General features: G+C 35.5%; 1 pseudogene; it reads right to left on the bottom strand.

Moving 5' to 3' along the window:
- Window positions 1–206: 206 nt before the first annotated feature.
- On the bottom strand, window positions 207–701 carry LOC149207298 (UDP-glucuronic acid decarboxylase 4 pseudogene; annotated as a pseudogene).
- Window positions 702–17,746: the final 17,045 nt, after the last annotated feature.

The raw sequence follows: 17,746 nt of genomic DNA, 5'->3' as shown, positions 1-17,746 counted from the left end.
GCATTATTGATTACATTTCCTGTTACTTCTTCTTCTTGTTTCTGCTCCTGCTCTTCATCTTCCTTACTATTTTCTTCCATTAGCAATGGAATGTCCCAATCACTGTTAGAGTCATCCTTTCTTTCTTCAACTTGTTCTAGTTCTAACATTGTAAATTCCCCAGGATTCCCAGGATTGAAAAGACCAACATGTTCGCCCTCCATAAGTCACATAAGGCCTTCAACCAGATCAGAAACGAACTGGAAGCTTCGTGTTTGTTCCCCATTTCCATAGACTGTCAAAGGCTCCTTGCGCCAAGCATGAGCAACAAAATTAATTGCAACCCGACCATCATCACAGCACATTCGCGGACCATATGTATTGAAAATTCGAGCAATCCAAACCTCAACATTTGCCCCAACACGCTTGGCCAGTTTGGATATGTTCAAGATTCCCACATCATTAGTTTTGATATTCTTCACAGGATTGTGTTTGTAATGCACAAGGGAAGCGGGGCAAGCCAAATGGTAGATCTGGTCAACCTCCAAAAATAAGGGTTCCACAACATCATGCCTTATCCATTCAAACCTTGGATTGCCAAAATGATGCAAAAAATTCTCCTTCCTTCCTGTGAAGAAATTGTCAACAACAATAACACTGTCACCCCTTGCCATGAGCCTGTCATGTAGATGACTGCCAACAAAGCCAGCTCCATGCGTCATGACAACTCGCAGGGACTTTCTCTTCAAACCTAGGGGCACTTTAGCCCCCGAATTCACCATCGAACCTGAATGATACTACGTAAATTGAGAAACAGGCGTCTCATAAACAACCCGATGAGGTTTTTCGGGCACAAACCTTCCATTTTCATTAACATTAGAAGCCAAAAAACCAGGCTGAAGGATAAAGAAAGTCGATGCGATGGCGATTCCTATCAAAATAAATAGCATCTGCTGCTCCCTGAGCAAATAATCAAGGAAAATTTTAAGGATGGAAAATTTTCTTGAAGTTTAAAACATTGGCGAATCTCACTAATCCCTACTATGCAAATTATAAATGTTTATTGATATATTTGTAAAATTAATCAAATTTATAATTATTTTATATATAGTCTCTATATAATGTTGGCGATTTATAAGGTAAAATAATTTTATATTCTAAAATTTGGGCGAATCGTCTTTTATAAAATTGGAAATTGGCGAATCTTTTTTGTGGAAAAATCATGGAAAATTAGCCCACTGGGCGAACATTAGCCCCTAAAATTTTCCATGCAAATAATCTACTGGCCTGATAATAGACCACATCTTTTCTGGCTTAAGAGAGTATTCATCACTGTTATTCATATTGGACTGATAAAATTTTTGATCCTCTAATGAATAAGTCTGCAATAAGCCACCACTGGGAAAGTCCGATCTGCTGCTACCAAACAGATCAGGAACTCCAATGCGCCACCACCGGGCAAATCCGATCTGCTACCACCAAACAGATTAGGAACTCTAATGCGCCACCACCGGGAAAATCCGATCTGCTACCACCAAACAGATTAGGAACTCTAATGCGCCACCACCAAGTAAATCTGATCTGCTACCACCGAACAGATCAGGAACTCCAATGCGCCACCACCAGGTAAATCCGATCTGCTGCCACCGAGTAGATCAGGAACTCCAATGCACCACCACTGGGCAAATCCGATCCGCTGCCACCGAGTAGATCAGGAACTCCAATGCGCTACCACCGGGCAAATCCGATCTACTACCACCGAATAGATCAGGAACTCCAATGTGCCACCACTGGGCAAATCCGATCTGCTGCCACCGAACAGATCAGGAACTACAATGCGCCACCACCAGGCAAAATCGATCTGCAAAAAAATTACAGATTTTCCAAAGAGAAAGAGGCTGGCGCTTCTCGACGGCGAAATACCCGCGCCGAAAAAAAAGCAATGCGTCTTACGAAATTGGAGCGATTAAGGCTTGATTTTCCACGCCAATAGCACTCTTTGGCGCGCTTGCGCGACTATATCTCTCAAAACCGTGCCAAATGGCACTACTGTTTCTTAATAAATTGTGCCAACCCTTCGTTCCGGTCAAAAATGGCGCGACTGTTCGCGTTGAAACCGCGCCAACCCTATTTTCCTCTCAGAGATGATCAGTCATGTGAGACCTGTCTTCAGGTGTTACTGCAGTCCACCTAATTCTACGAATGCTTCTATACACTCCACCGCCACTACAGTGCTGTAATCAATGATGCATCCTAAAAAAAAGTTAAGGTTATCCCTACTCTGTGCTCTGATACCAAGATAAAAATCAGACTTGAATTGAAAAAGGAGTTGCAGCTCACAGGTGAGTACTGCACCTGGAGACTGCACTCAAACAAAGAGAACTCTCTCCGTACACTGTACATCCATCAAATGAGCAATTACATCATTAAGTACATTACTAGAGATCAGGAAGTTGCAACCAAACTCCTAAACTCCAGGAACAAATCCTAAATTAAGGAGATACGTTACAACTGGTGTAACCATTTCTCCATTAATACAAAATAATATTAATTATTTTCAACTCGTAGATAGCTGGATTGTAGACATTTTGAGGGTCGGTGATTACAATAGTAATCTTCATGAAAAGTCTTTGGATTGCAGAGATCAGGTGTTTTCAAGATACGAAAGGAAAGGAATTATTGAGTCCATCGTCAGGGTTCAACCAGCAGACAATGATGTTCTTCCTATCAGCTTCTTATTTGTGATTATTCGTTGTGCGCTCGCTTGGACCTCCAGCTTCGAGTGCCGTGCTCAGCTGGGAAAAAGAATAGTTACACAATTGGAACAAGCTACAATCAAAAGAATAGTTACACAATTGGAACAAGCTATAATCACTTATTTCCTGCTTCCATTAAAAACATACTAAGAATAAGTTTTTGCTTTCAGGTCCGAAATTAACAGTGTGCAACATACTGTTTCTCATTATACAGCTAGTTGACAGCAATCAAATATCAAAACATGCAACACGAATTCCTACGTTTAATAGAGAAACAATTTAGAAGATTCTTTCTTCAAAGAAGGGATCAAAGGTAGCCTCTGCAGCACGAATCCCTACGTTTCTGTCGTCGCAAATATCTGGGATGAATACCTCGCCGAAATCACCTTTGATCCTATGCTTTATCCATTTATATTTTTGAACCTTATTCAGACTGTATCGTCATCAGCTCGCCTTTCGCATGATCGACCTCCATTTAAAAAAAAATTCAAAATTTCACCTCCATTTAAAAAAAATCAAATTTCTTTTCACTTTACTTTCTTTATTTTGTTTTCGTGGTTAGATCTTTCACTGTCAAGATGCTTTTACTTGAAGATTTTAGAACAAGATGTTTTTTTTTTTTTCTTTAGCGTTTTCTTGTCTTAGTGGAAGCTCCAATATTTGAAGTTCAAAATCTTAAAATCTATATTAAAGCTAATGCCATTGACAAATAGTTTTATAGTTTCTGCAATGCTCAAAAATGTCTTTTTGCATTGGTTTATCAAGCTCACAGAAAGTGAGATTCCCTGGAAAAGTTGTGTAAGATTCTATAATATTCCTCAACTACGCAATTTTCTGTGGGTAATGAATATCAATTCTGATCTCTCTTCTCTGATCGAGCTTCATAATGGAGGTGTGAAGCTCTAACTATTTCTGGCAATCAGCACAGACAAAGAATAAACTATATAGGGATTTTCCTTTTGCAGCGCTTGTCATCCACAATCGTACCACACACTTTATTTTTCTATTTTCAACGTATATCTCAAAGTTCCTTTTATGGACTTGGCTACGAAAGCATCCGACTGGTCATATATATATATATATATATATATATATATATATATATATATATATATATATAGATATAGATAGATAGATATATTTGAATATTTTAACACATTTGGCATTGTAGTGTTTCCATTAATGTTAACAAATCTATGAGTTTTATGCTTTGTATGATGTTTACAGTTTTATGGTTATGAAGATGAGCTACAAATGGATTTAAAGAAACACTTACATGTGGTGACTCTCATGATTGGTTGAGGAAGGTTTACAGAGGATAGGGAGGTGTTATTGAGACTTTTCAAGGATTGGATAAGTTCGGTAGGTGTTGGAGAAGGTGTGTTAGATGTTTGGAGCAGATTCACTAGGGTTTGATTGAGTTTTGGGCTGAAAAATAGGGTAACTCACAATAGAGAAACCTTTGTTATAACTCACTTTGCCAATGGACAACTTACGTTACTCCTATATTGAATTCCTCGATTCTATGCACACTCTAGTGAATTCCAAGGGCATTTACTATGGTTTTTGCCCATGTCATTTGGTAGATAAATTTGACTTGAGTTAATCTTCATTCTTGAAGGTGATCAAGTCAAATATGATGAGGAGTATTATTGAGTATTGATTTCATCTTCCATTACTGATAGAGAGTGTGCAATACAGGGCTTGGATTGAGAGAGAATGTTGGCTATAGTATTACAGAGATAATGCGCATATCAGAGCTCAAATTTGAAGCATATTTTAGAGGATGATGGAGTTATTGTATTTCTATGTGCTTAACATGTTTGTGATGTATATTATATTGCTCCCAATATTATGTTGTTGATATAGAGAGGAGGATATTGTTGTAGTTGCTTTAGAAGAGACATTGGATCAGAGTTCAGATTACTAATATGTGTGTGTTGCACTGGTTCCATTGGAGATTTTATTATTGTATTGTCTTTGGATATGTATTGTTTGTCTGCTAGAGTATGGCAATGATGGCTGAGTGTGAAGTTTAGATTATTATTGTATGTTTCTATGGTGTTTGAGTTCCATAGGAGATTGACTGTGTTGAGGTGATGTATTTATTGTGGCTGAGATTGTGTTCCATAGTTTTGTATGCAGATTGGTTGTTGTATTATAGATTTCATTCGATTGTATGAGCATAGTGGTTAATGTGAGTCTAGTATGAAAATTTATGAAATGAACCTCATAAGTGTTTGAATGAAGAAATTGTGGATCCAGTATGAAACGTTGTGAAACATGGTCAATGAAAGAGCTTGAAGTTTAGGGTCTTGAGTGAACAAGTGGTGTCTTGCATATTAAGGGTGTAGCAACATCCTTCACGTAGTATCCTAAGAACTTGGGAGTGGTGGCTTCCATTCAGTGGTGGTTGGGTAACACTTATTGGGAGTGGTGGGTTCCGATAAGTGGTTTCTTGCAAAGTTGAGGGAGTCATGGCTTACTGCTGGTGGTGGCCTGCAAAGTCCATACAGGTTGTTTCCTAGAGTGAGTAACATCTCACATGTTTGACAAGTTCTAGCTTGCGCACTAGTGGTTCCCGATGACTATGTAAAAGAAGAATTTTATAATAATAGAAGAGCAAAGGAAAACATTGGATGATGGTTTTCTCCCTTTGGGTTTCCACCTTACATCTGGTGCCCCTTATGTGTGATATTTTTTATGGTTGTTATTATGGTTACGTGCTTTGATGTTCTCATGGTTATGTGCTTAGATCATTTGTTTATGGTTCATAGTTATGCATAGATCTTGTTATCTGTTATGCTGCTAATGAATGCATGAATCAAGGTTTGTGATAAAAAATACAAAAAAATGGTAAAATTTGTCATAAGTCACAATAATGATTCATGACCTTCCCCGCCACACTTTGCCCCCTCCCTCTCTCAATATTGTTCAAGGTTTCCAACAATACTTAGGTATGGTTTTCAAGAATTTTTATTTTATATATATATGAATGGTTTGGACTTAATAGTTTGTGAATATTTCTATTAGTATACACAATCTAACTTATGAAATTAAAAGTTTCCAAACACTTTTTCTATTCCAAAACTTATGTGGTGTTTGAGATCTCCACTCTCAACATTACATAAATTAAATTGTTATTGATAAATTAAATAGCACATAACCGTTTCTAATGACTATTAATATTTATTAATGAATTAATTTATATAACTATACTAGTTTTAAATATTTAAAACTATATTTAAAATTAATTATTAAATAATTTTTATATGTATTACTAAGGTACAAAATTTCTTCGCACTAATAACGAAAAGTTACCAACAATGATAATGAATACACATATATCATTTTAACTAATCCTATTTTAAAATGTAAAAAGCATTTTCAATCATAAATAATAAATTTTACAAAAATTACAACATATCCCTTTATAATAGCTTTATTATTTACCACCTTTAATGAGGAAAGAATGCTTAATTTTCGAGATTATTCTAAAAATGAATAATCCCTAACCAATACAAGTGAAATTCATTATTATGATTATGAAGCAATATTTTTCTATGAGATCACATTAACAATTAACAAATTTTTCATTCTTCTGTAATATTTTATATAATCACACACATTTTTCATTTTTCTGTAATATTTTATGTAGTTTTACCATAACAACAATCACACACATTTTTCATTTTTCTGTAATATTTTATGTAGTTTTACCATAACAACACATCTGCAACAATGTACAGAGGACAAAATGTTTAAACATTTGTAACCCGGAAACGTTATTTTTAGCATATTTTGGTCTATAAGTATATACATTTGTCCAGCTGGAAACATTATTTTTAACTTATTCTAGTCTATACATATATTATATATGAAATTTTTCAATCTCCCCTCACTAAAATACTCGAATTCTATTTTTATTACAATTTCTAGATCCAAAAAAAATAGAATGAGTTTGATTAAAATCAAAAAGAAATATTTGTTTTCCATTTTTTTAAATTAAGTAAATAAAAATAAAAATAGGTTAGTTTTCAAACTAGTTTTATTATAATTTCCAGATCCAAAAAAATAAGATGCTTCACTAAAAATAGAAAACAAATATTTGGTTTTCATTTTTTTAACTTAATTAAATAAAAATAAAAATACAACACAACAATTAGTTTTTAATCAATCATGAGGATTTTAGGAGAAGTCATTTATTGTTGTGCACCTCACTACCATACTCAAACAAATGTAGTATTATAGAAGTCAACAAACAAAATAAATAGATTTAACATACCATGAATTTGGATATATTACTAAGTGTTCGGCAGGCTCCTTAGTTATGAAGTTCCTTATTTAACAAGGTTGTCAACCTAAAAATCTTCTTAAAACAATTGCAAGAACAACATGCAAAAAATTCGAGAGAAACCAAAGAAAATGTTTTTAAAATTTTGATTCATAAATAAATATAATATCTTAGAAACCTTTTATATATTCTAATTTTGAAAATTCAAAATCTTCAACTTTCCATTCTAGAAAACTACCAAATAACATTAAACCTGTTTTCATCTATCCACTACAATTTTGAAAATTCAAAATCCTCAACTTCCGAAAATTACCAAATAACATAAAACTAAAAAACACATAATGCCTTAATTTACCTCAAAATTTCTTTGGGGGCTCCCTAAGCTGGTTGGAAAAAATCAGGCCTTAATTTACTTCAAAATTTCGTGAAGGGTTGTATACCATATCAAAATTTACTTATAACTTGTAAGTATTTTTCAAGTTTACAATAACTAACTACATAAGTAAATAAAGCAACCACGCCTTAACTTACTTCAAAATTTCCTGAGGGACTGTATACCATATCAAATTTGACATAACTTGTATGTATTTTTCAGGTTTTACAATAAATAAAGAGTACATACCTCATAGGTTGATACCACTAGTATCACCAATTTAGTAGTTTTGAACGAGAAATCATGTCTTATTCAGAGGCTAACAAATTCAACACTGCAGTAGGTAAAAATAAATTCAAAAGAAACCACGCCTTAATTTACTTGGGGTAAAAACGAATTCAAAAGCAACCACACCTTAATTTACTTCAAAATTTCCTTGGGGTTGTATACCATATCAAATTTTACATAAATTGTAATTTCCTGAGGGGTTGTATACCATATCAAATTTTACATAAATTGTAAGTATTTTTCAGGTTTTACAATAAACTAGTGACATCAATAAATAAAGAGTACATTCTAGCAGTTTTGAATGAGAAAGCATGCCATATTCAGAGGCTAACAAAATCAACACTGCAGGATAAAAACAAAATCAAAACAACCACACCATAATTTACTTCAAAATTTCCCCAGGGCTATATACCATATCAAATTTTACATAACTTGTAAGCATTTTTCAAGTTTTACAATAAACTAACGATAATTTACTTCAAAATTTCCAGGGCTGTATAGCATATCAAATTTTACATAACTTGTAAGCATTTTTGAGGTTTTACAATAAACTAACGGCATAAGTAAATAAAGAGTACATACCTCAGGCTGATACCACCAGTCTAGCAGTTTTTAAGCATGCCATATTCAGAGGCTAAGAAATTCAACACACACTGTAATAGTGTAAAAACAAATTCAACAGTGCAGTAGTGTAAATTAAAAGATTGCAGCTTTTCCCAATTAGCAAGAAAGAGCAATCACAGAGGAAAATGTAAGACCATAAAACATATAATTCATCAAACCACATATGGTTAGATGCCAAAGGCTAAAGTGGTAACTGGACCCTCGTAAATTCTAATGGCGAAAGTGGTAACTAGACCCTGGTAAATTCTAAAATTGTTTTGCAAGAGAGTGAAATCCAATGCTAGTAAATAGGTCATTAAATTATGTCATCAACAATCAGATCTTGAAAGAATAGAGCACCCTATCTAGTTGTGCAGCGTGCCATAGCCCTGTAGTCCCCATTGCCCAATGCCCATAATTTTTCATTAATTCTCAACAACCAGATCTTCAAAGAATGCCCATAATGTTCCATTATTTCTCAACAACCAAATCTTGAAAGAATATGGCATGCTAGCCATAGCCCTGTCATAGCCCTCTAGTCCAGACTCCGTAGGTACAGAGCAATCCAATTGGATCACCCATGATTAGATTTTTGTAAACTCAACCTTAGTTATAATAAATAATTTTGGGAATTTGTAAATTCCGGTACAATAGATTTTTAGGGTTTGGATTTTTAATTAAACAACACTACCTCAATATATTTTAGACGTCAGATTTAACGTGCAAAAATTTTCACCAATTGTAAAATACGTGCTGAAACTTAAAATACGTCTTGTAAGACATCAATTTCCAGGTCTGATCAAAATTCAATGTCACTTTTTGTTGAAATCTTCTTTGTTTTGCAACATCAAATGTTCTATAAATGCATTTATTTGGGAATGTGGATTTTTCTTGGTGAACCATGTTGCTAGCTTTTCCTCTTAAATTTATTCATCACATCCATTGATAGTTGTTTATCATAGATGGTATGGTTACATATCTTTCTAATCTCTTTCCATGCATTTTCTTTATTATGCTATCACTATGAATCTACTTACTTTTAATCTACTTAATTTTTGCCCATGAATTGAACTAGGATCCAACATTGTAGCCACTGTGACACCATGTGATCTGGATCATTGGGGGAGGCCACCAAGGTCAGAAAAATTGAAATGCTAGAAAAGGATAAGAACTAAGAAACTTTTTATTAAAATGAGTCAGAAAAATTGAAATGCCAGAAAAGGATGAGAACTAACAAACTTTCTATTAAAATGGAGAATAACTGTAAAAGCTACATTATGGTGGACAATTTGTCCTTTTAAAAAATGTGACTTGTTACTTAGAGCTATGTTTTAGTCATAATACCACAATTAAATTCCATGGGTGAGTAAATATCATGGGTGAATGAATACCATGAGTGAGTGTCACTTACAATACCATGTGTAAATTCCATGGGTGGATGCCACTTACAATACCATGGATAAATACCATGGGTGAATGAACATCATGGGTGGACGCCACTTACAATACCATTGGTGCATAAATAATATGGGTGGATAAATACCATGGGTGGATGTCGCTTTCCATTTAGATCATTATTCCCTCATTAAGAAGCAATGGTCCCCATTGCGTGAAGTTCCCTCCTGAGAAGCCTTTGTTGAATATGAAGAGCCACTGAAGGGGGGCCATTGTGTTATTAACTCATAACTGTGATGAATGAAGATACGATGATAGAGATACCCTATAATGCTTATGACCAACTGTAATGCTAACAATGTGCATCCTAGCAAATAGACTTTGATAAAGCATGAGTTTGTGGATGACCCATAATCATGACAAATGATCTTATGGAGATAGAGATACATTGTAATCCTTGTGACCAACTGTGATACTAACAGTATGAGGCCTAACAAATGGACTTCAATGACAAGGGTGTTGTGTGGTTCACTCATAACCTTGGCTTTGTGGGTGGTCCATAACCATGATGTTTTTCAATCTGCTTAGTAAAAGTATGGTGGCTTGTATAATATATTATCCTATCCAATGAGATGTTGTAATGGCTTCTTTCACATTATTTTGTTTGTTTTTGAGTTATAAATCTCTTACTGCAACTTTGCTAATAACTTATGCTACATGTGATCAAATGAAATTCTGTCAAAGTCCTATTTGAGGTATTGAAGATATATTTCCATTGATATAAGACACTTGAACTTTGATGACCTGTGGAGTGAGAGAAAGTTTCCAAAAACTCATACTATGCACGTTTGCGCAACAATACAGACATATGTAGCTTCAATTGCTCATATCTCTCAAGCCAGGAAACAAAATCATTTTCTAAAAAAAACCATTTAAGCTAACAGAAAATCTTTTCAAACGAGCTATTTTTTTTACCTTCTGAAATTATATGTGGAGGTCGTAGGACTTGTATGAAGTTTGTTGAAGATTGTTGCTTTGTGTTTCATCCATCATTGCACTTCAAACCCTCATTCCCATGGAGCCATAACCTTCCCTAATACCATTGACTCGGATCATGGGGCCAAGCCCCCAAGTTCTAAAAAATTGAATTGCTATAAAAAGATGAGAAAAAACCACCAAGAAACTTTTTATTAAAATACAAAATAATTATAAAAACACCATTATGGTGGACAATATTTCTTTTTACAAAATGTGACTTGTTACTTATAGTTATTTTCTAGTTACAATACCACATGTAAATTCCATGGGTGGGTAAATACCATGGGTGAATGAATACCATGGGCGGATGCCACTTACAATACCACGGGTGGATGCCACTTAAAATACCATGGGTAAATTCTATAGGTGAATGAATACCATGGGTAAACTCTATAGGTGGATAAATACCATAATTTGATTACAATACCATGGGTGGATGCCACTTTCAATTCATATCACCATGCAATATGTCAACTGACAATTTGGTGATGAGTGGAAATGTATTATTTTCCTTGGGTTTCCCACATGGGGCATTCCCTTCCTTTCCCCTTTTCTTCTTTTAATAATAGTTGGACAGTTAAAAAATCCATTTATGAACTAAAATCTCTCACACACAACCATCTCCACACAAGGTCATCGTCAACACAACCACTTTCGGACCCAACAATTCCCTTCCATTAGCCATTGACATTTGAAACTAATATTATAAATGTGGGTCAAATCTACTAATAACAAAATAAGAATTCTCTTGTGCACAATATACTAATAATGCATGAAACTTAACAAAAAAAATATTGGGGAGGTAGAATGAAAATCAAAACCTTCTACTGGGATGGTATCCTTGTTGTCTATGGGAGAGAAACCTAGGTCTAAGGGGCTGCCCTAGACCTAACTTTTAATTTTATTTCTTTAACATTTTAATTTTATTTCAACTTTTTACTTTGATAATTTATTTCATATATTTTTTCTATATCTAATATTTCCACCAAATATAAAAAACTAAGCAAATAAACTTCCCTAAACCAATAGTAATATTTCATATATTTTTTCTATATCTAATACTTCCTTCAAATATAAGAAACTAAAATTGTCATGCAAATAAACTCACGTAAACCAGCAGTAACAGAAACTAAAATTATATGTAAAGATGAATGGGGCAATAAAATTGCTTTCTATCTTAAAGATATCTAAAAGTGACAAATATGCGGAGAGAAGGTGACTGTGAAAATAAAAAGAAACTGTAGTTAAACAACAACACATCACTATCTATGACCTACGTGGCGACTAAAGAGAGGTAGACTAAGCATCTCACTGGAGTGCTGACTTCTCCCGCATTGCGTGGAACTGAAGTGCTCGGAGAGTCGGTTCTCCTATAAATATTCCACAACAGGAAACTGCGGACATCAAGAAACTCCTGCCCGGGACATCAAGAAACTCATCCCAACTGTTAGTTGTGCTCTACTCAGAAACAGGATTTGGATTTGGTTTGAAGGAGATGATGAGATGATCACTGAGATGATGAGATGATGAGATGATCTTCTACGACTTCAAAATGAGATGATGAACAACCCAAAAAAACATCGTATTGTTTTGATTAAAGATATTTTAAAAATTATAATTTATGCATTAGATCTCACATATATTAATCATTGGAAAATTGTTTGCCACCCTTTCACTCCAAATTTTGCTTTCAACCATTCACCAATTATATATATAGTTATACAAATATATTAAGTAGCACAACCACATTAAAAATATTAATGTGGTTAATATAAGTTAAAGGCTTCATTTGTATATATCATTAATAAATATATAATAATAGCAATAATATTTAAAAAAATTATTACAATAAAAATATTATTATTATGAATATAACTAATAATAAGTATTAATTATTATACAATCTTAATTTCCACAACAGATTTTTTGGTTTTTTGATTAAGCCCATGGGATGTAGCTTAATTAGTAATATCCCTGTTATAAAGTAATAAGTAAAGTATGAAATTCAAAGTTCTAATTCACATGAACTAGATCAACAACCCAAAAAAAACATCGTATTGTTTTGATTAAAGATATTTTAAAAATTATTATTTACGCATTAGATCTCGCATATATTAATCATTGCAAAAAAAATTTCCACCCTTTCATTCGAAATTTTGCTTTCAACCTTTCACTAATGATATATATAATTATACAAATATATTAAGTAGCACAACCACATTAAAAATATTAATGTGCTTAATATAAGTTGAAGGCTTCATTTGCATATATCCTTAATAAATATATAATAATAGAAATAATATTTTAAAAAACTATTAAAGTAATCCAAACAACCTAGAATTTTCCTCGTTATGTGGAGGAAGAGGATTCACTAGAGCTAATGGGAGAAGTCACTAGGTGGGAGGTGGAAGGAATAGTAAAAGCAATGCCAAAAGACAAAAGCCCTGGCCCAAACGACTGGACAGTGGAACTGTTCCAACATTTCTTTGAGCAATTATGGCAAGATCTTACCGAAGTTGTTGAAGAATCTAGAAGGAAAGGGGTAATCTACCCACCCTTCAACTCAACCTTCATAGACCTCGTTCCGAAAAAAGAAGTCCCTTCCTATTTTGAGGACTTCCAATTGATCTCCCTATGCAACTGTATCTATAAAATCATAGTAAAGGTGATAGCCCTCTAGGTTAAACCAAGTTTATCTAGGAACATGTCAAGGGAATAGTTCGGCTTTCTGAATGGGAGGTAGATCCGTGAAGCTATTGGAGTAGCCCAGGAATCCATTCACAGTATCATCCAAAAAAAAATCTAAGGAGCGGTAGTGAAAATTGACTTATCTAAAGCATTTGATAGTGTCAGTTGGATGTACATTCAGATGCTTTTCACGCACTTGGGGTTCCATATAGACTTCATAAACTGGGTAATGGGATGCTTAACAAGTGTAAGCTTTGCAATTCTCATCAACGGAGTAGCCACCTCATTTTTTGGAAGGCAGAGAGGATTACAACAAGGATGTCCCATCTCTCCTCTCCTCTTCCTTCTGGCAGTAGAAGGCCTCAGTCAATTGATCATTGATGCCCAAAGGAAAGGAAATACCCAAGGGTTGGAAGTGGTAGTCAATCTAAAAATAACCTATTTCCTATTCGCGGATGACATCCTGTTATTCTCTAATGGAAGAAGATCTGAAACCCACGAATTAAAAAGGATACTAAATATCTTCTTAAAGGAAACAGGCCTTCAAGTTAACAAAGATAAATCGCAGCTTCTGCTGGAAGGATTCAACTCGCATGAAGTATTCCAAATCAAAGAGGACTTTCCCTTCGAGGATATGAGGCTTCAAGACTACTTCATATATCTTGGGTTCTACCTAATGCCTTGCTCATACAGGAAGTAATATTAGCACTGGATAATAGCAAAAATTGAATCAAGAGTCACCTACTGGAGCTTCAAATGGCTATCTAGAGTTGGCAGACTGACACTAATCAAATCAGTCCTCCTGGCTATACCGGTCTACTAGGTTGCATTAACCTGGGTTTCGAAAGGGACTCTAGAGAAAATCAGAAGAGTCTGCAGCAAATTCTTATGGGCAGGATCACAGGAAGACTCGGTACTCCCATGGGTGGCCTAGGAAGAGGTGGCAAATCCAAAGGATTGGGGAGGATGGGGAATTAAAGATTTAACTGCCTTCGGACCATCGCTGGTAGCAAAGTTGGGATGGAGGATTATCAAAATGGAGAACCTCTAGAATACGATAGTTAAACGAAAATATATTGACCCAATGCCGTTAGAAGACTAGATCAGAAGCCCAACCAAAAAAAAAGGAGTGTCTCAGTGGTGTGGAAAGCAACATTATAAGGCTTTAAGATAATAGAGCAAGGTCTATCCTAGCAGGTAGGGAATGGCAAACATGTCCGAATAGGGAAGGGTCCTTGGGTAGGATGCAACGAAGATTTCACACTATCCGTAAGTCTCATCAACCATCTTAACACAAGAGGCATTAATAACCTTAGTTAGATTGAGAACCATGGCCACTCCTCCATATGGGGCCAAGCATGGCTTACAGGATCAAACCTAAATCTCAGCCCTCGATGGAGAGGGGAGTGGATCACTTTCACCTCAAAGCTGTCTAGATCATATGTTCGACTAAGAGATAGACCAGATCAGGTAGTATGGGTCGATGCAGACTCAAGAAAATACTCCCCAAAACAAGGTTAGAAGTACCTAATGAAAAAGAAAGGATGGGGAAATTAGGACTGGTGGGTAACCTCAATCTGGAAAATGCAATGCCTAGAAAAATCCTGAATGTTCTTCTGGTGCATCCTAAAGGAGAAGGTTCCTACCTGGGACATCCTACAGAAAAGATACAAGTCAGGACTAGGGAGATGCGCCCTTTGCAAAATGGCCTCTGAGTAAATTTTTCATCTCTTCATATATTGTTCATTCTCCAAAGCATTATGGCAAGCTGTCAGGGAACTGATCCACAAAATAGCTTCATGGAATGGGCGGACGATAGAAGAAGCCTGGAAATCTTGGTGGACCCATCATCTTGAAGGAAATCTGAGAACCTTCCCCTTATCATCTATATCGTTATTGGAAATTCATCTGCATGGAACAATACTCAAAACAATACTCAAGGCAAAAAAACAGAGTTGTGGCTATAATTGAAGGAGTGAGAGGTAATTATACCTTTTGCTCGTTTTAATTTTCATTGTCTTACTATATATAGATTACAAGATTGATAAGAGAAAGTATATTTGAATATATTCAAAAGCCTTCATTATTCCCTTACTCATCGGATTATTCATGTCATGCTTCAACTTCTAAACATGAAAACCTCCCCTGTGAGGAACTTTGGAGGCAGTAGGAGGAATTGACATGCAATCCTCCCAGCTAGAAGACAGGAAGACAAGAGGGAGAAAAATAAACCTATCCAAGGCTGAGCTAAGAGCCAAGATAAACATTGCAGATGGCAAAAAAATGTCCATTTTTTAGGCGCTTAGAGCAGCAAAACCCCTTCTAGAGGTTAACCAATGATCATTCTCTCCTGGAATTGCAGAGGTTTAGCCAGCAACCCAAAAAAGCTGGCCTTAAAAGAAGTAATCGAGAACTACAATCCGGATATACTTCTCCTTCAAGAAACCCTGGGAGCAAGCAAAGAGGTCTCCAAATCATTATCAAAAATTCTACCAAGCTAGATTATCCAGGTCTTGGATGCCAAAGGCCATTCTAGGGGCCTAGCCATGGCATATAAGCAAGAGAAATTTAAAGCCATAAACTCCTGGGGGATGGACCAGGTTATGGGGATGGAAGTCTACTCTCAAGAAATTTGCACCACTTTGTTGATAGTAAACATTTATGGGCCCTGCCAGGGAAGAGCCCTCTTCTGGAAGACCCTCCTCTCCAAATTCTGTTAGGCCCCTATACTACTAGTGTAACCCCTTATTGTTATTAGTACAACCCACTTATTATATTGATATGCCCATGTAGTGCCCATATTGTTACTATTGTGCCCCATAAAAGCCCACTATTGTTATTATTGTGCCCTTACATTATTATTGTTATGTCAGCTCTGATTATGTTATGACCCCTTCGACTCCTATATACAAAAAGGAGGTCTTTTCATTTCTATCATCGAAGAATTGTTCATTTATGTAATGTAAAGGAGGTTGCCCCCTCGAAGAGGCTGGATTCTAAGGCGTTGATCTATCTTTTCTATCTTTTTGTGAGCTGGTTTCATAACATTTGGTTTCAGAGCTTTGGATTCTAGGGTTTCGCTGCTCCAAAGAGGTCATCATGGAATTTTCGCTATAACATTTTTTCTGCGATGTTTCAGAAGCTAAAAAAAAAAAAACCATTTGAGAAGAAATCACGCTAAATCTCAGGTCCAAATTTCAGAGCCTTTTGCGCTATACTTGTAGAGATATGGTCTGAGGAAGTTGGTCTTTTTTCAGACTCCTGAATTACATTCCAAACAGGTGACCTGGGGAAAATCGTCATAACTTTCTCTCTGAGCATTGGATTGAAATTTCGTAAAATGGTACAGAAAGAGGACAAACATTAGTTTCTTGTATATATTTTTTAGAGCCAAAGGTCGAAACAGTGACACGTGTCACTCCATAAAAGTTCGCTCTTCTGGAAAGGTTTATAATCAGATCATCTTGGGAGATTGTGCATAACTCTTTCTTGGAGAATCCAATTTGGATCAGACTGGTGGCACTCGAAAGAGGATGCAGAGGGCTACTACAGGTCGCAATTTCAGAACTTAAAGATCTGAAAGTACAGAGTTACAACCGTTTCAAGATCGAGCTCCTAAAATCAAGAAAAAGCAAGATGAGGAAGTTTGATGGCAAGGATCCGGTAAATTCGATACTTCAGATGGAGAAATATTTTGATCTACATGGTGTACCACTGTTACAGAAGGTATGTATTGCATCTTCATATTTAGAACCAGATCAATTTTTATGGTATGAAGGGCTTTTTTCTCGTAAACAACTTGTTACGTGGTCAATTTTCACGAAGGAAATGATAGCACATTATGAGGATACAAAGAGCAACACCTTCTTTAGAGCAACACCACAACAATTGGAAAGAGTAAAAGGGCTTTGTGACATACTGGAGAGAAAAATTATGGAAACTAGGAAGCATACCCCTCAAAACTATAAATATGGAAGTGTTGTTTCTCCTAGCCTTTCACAACCTACAATGGTTACACCACAACAATTAGAAGAAAAAAGAGAAAAAGGGCTTTGTTACAATTGTGATAGCAAATGCACTAAAGGTCATAAGTGTGCTGGGAAGAAATTATTTTACATAGAATATGAAGAGGAGGAAGAGAGGGATCAAGAAACATCAAAAGAACAAGATATACGCCAGGACCCCACCCCAGAGAAAGAAGAAATGAATCAGACCATATCTTGTAAAGAATTGGCAAGAATTACCACTCCTCAAACTCTTAGGGTAGAAGGACATATCAAGAAGAAAAAGGTGCAAGAAGTGAAAGATCACATCGAGAAAGAAGAAATGAAT

Source organism: Pinus tabuliformis, chromosome 1_2, assembly GCF_031772625.1.
Source record: "Pinus tabuliformis cultivar Carrire ecotype Pingquan chromosome 1_2, CPIR1, whole genome shotgun sequence".
Classification (NCBI taxonomy): domain Eukaryota; kingdom Viridiplantae; phylum Streptophyta; class Pinopsida; order Pinales; family Pinaceae; genus Pinus; species Pinus tabuliformis.
Note: the sequence above shows the minus strand (reverse complement) of the source record. Positions and strands in the feature narration are given on the sequence as shown.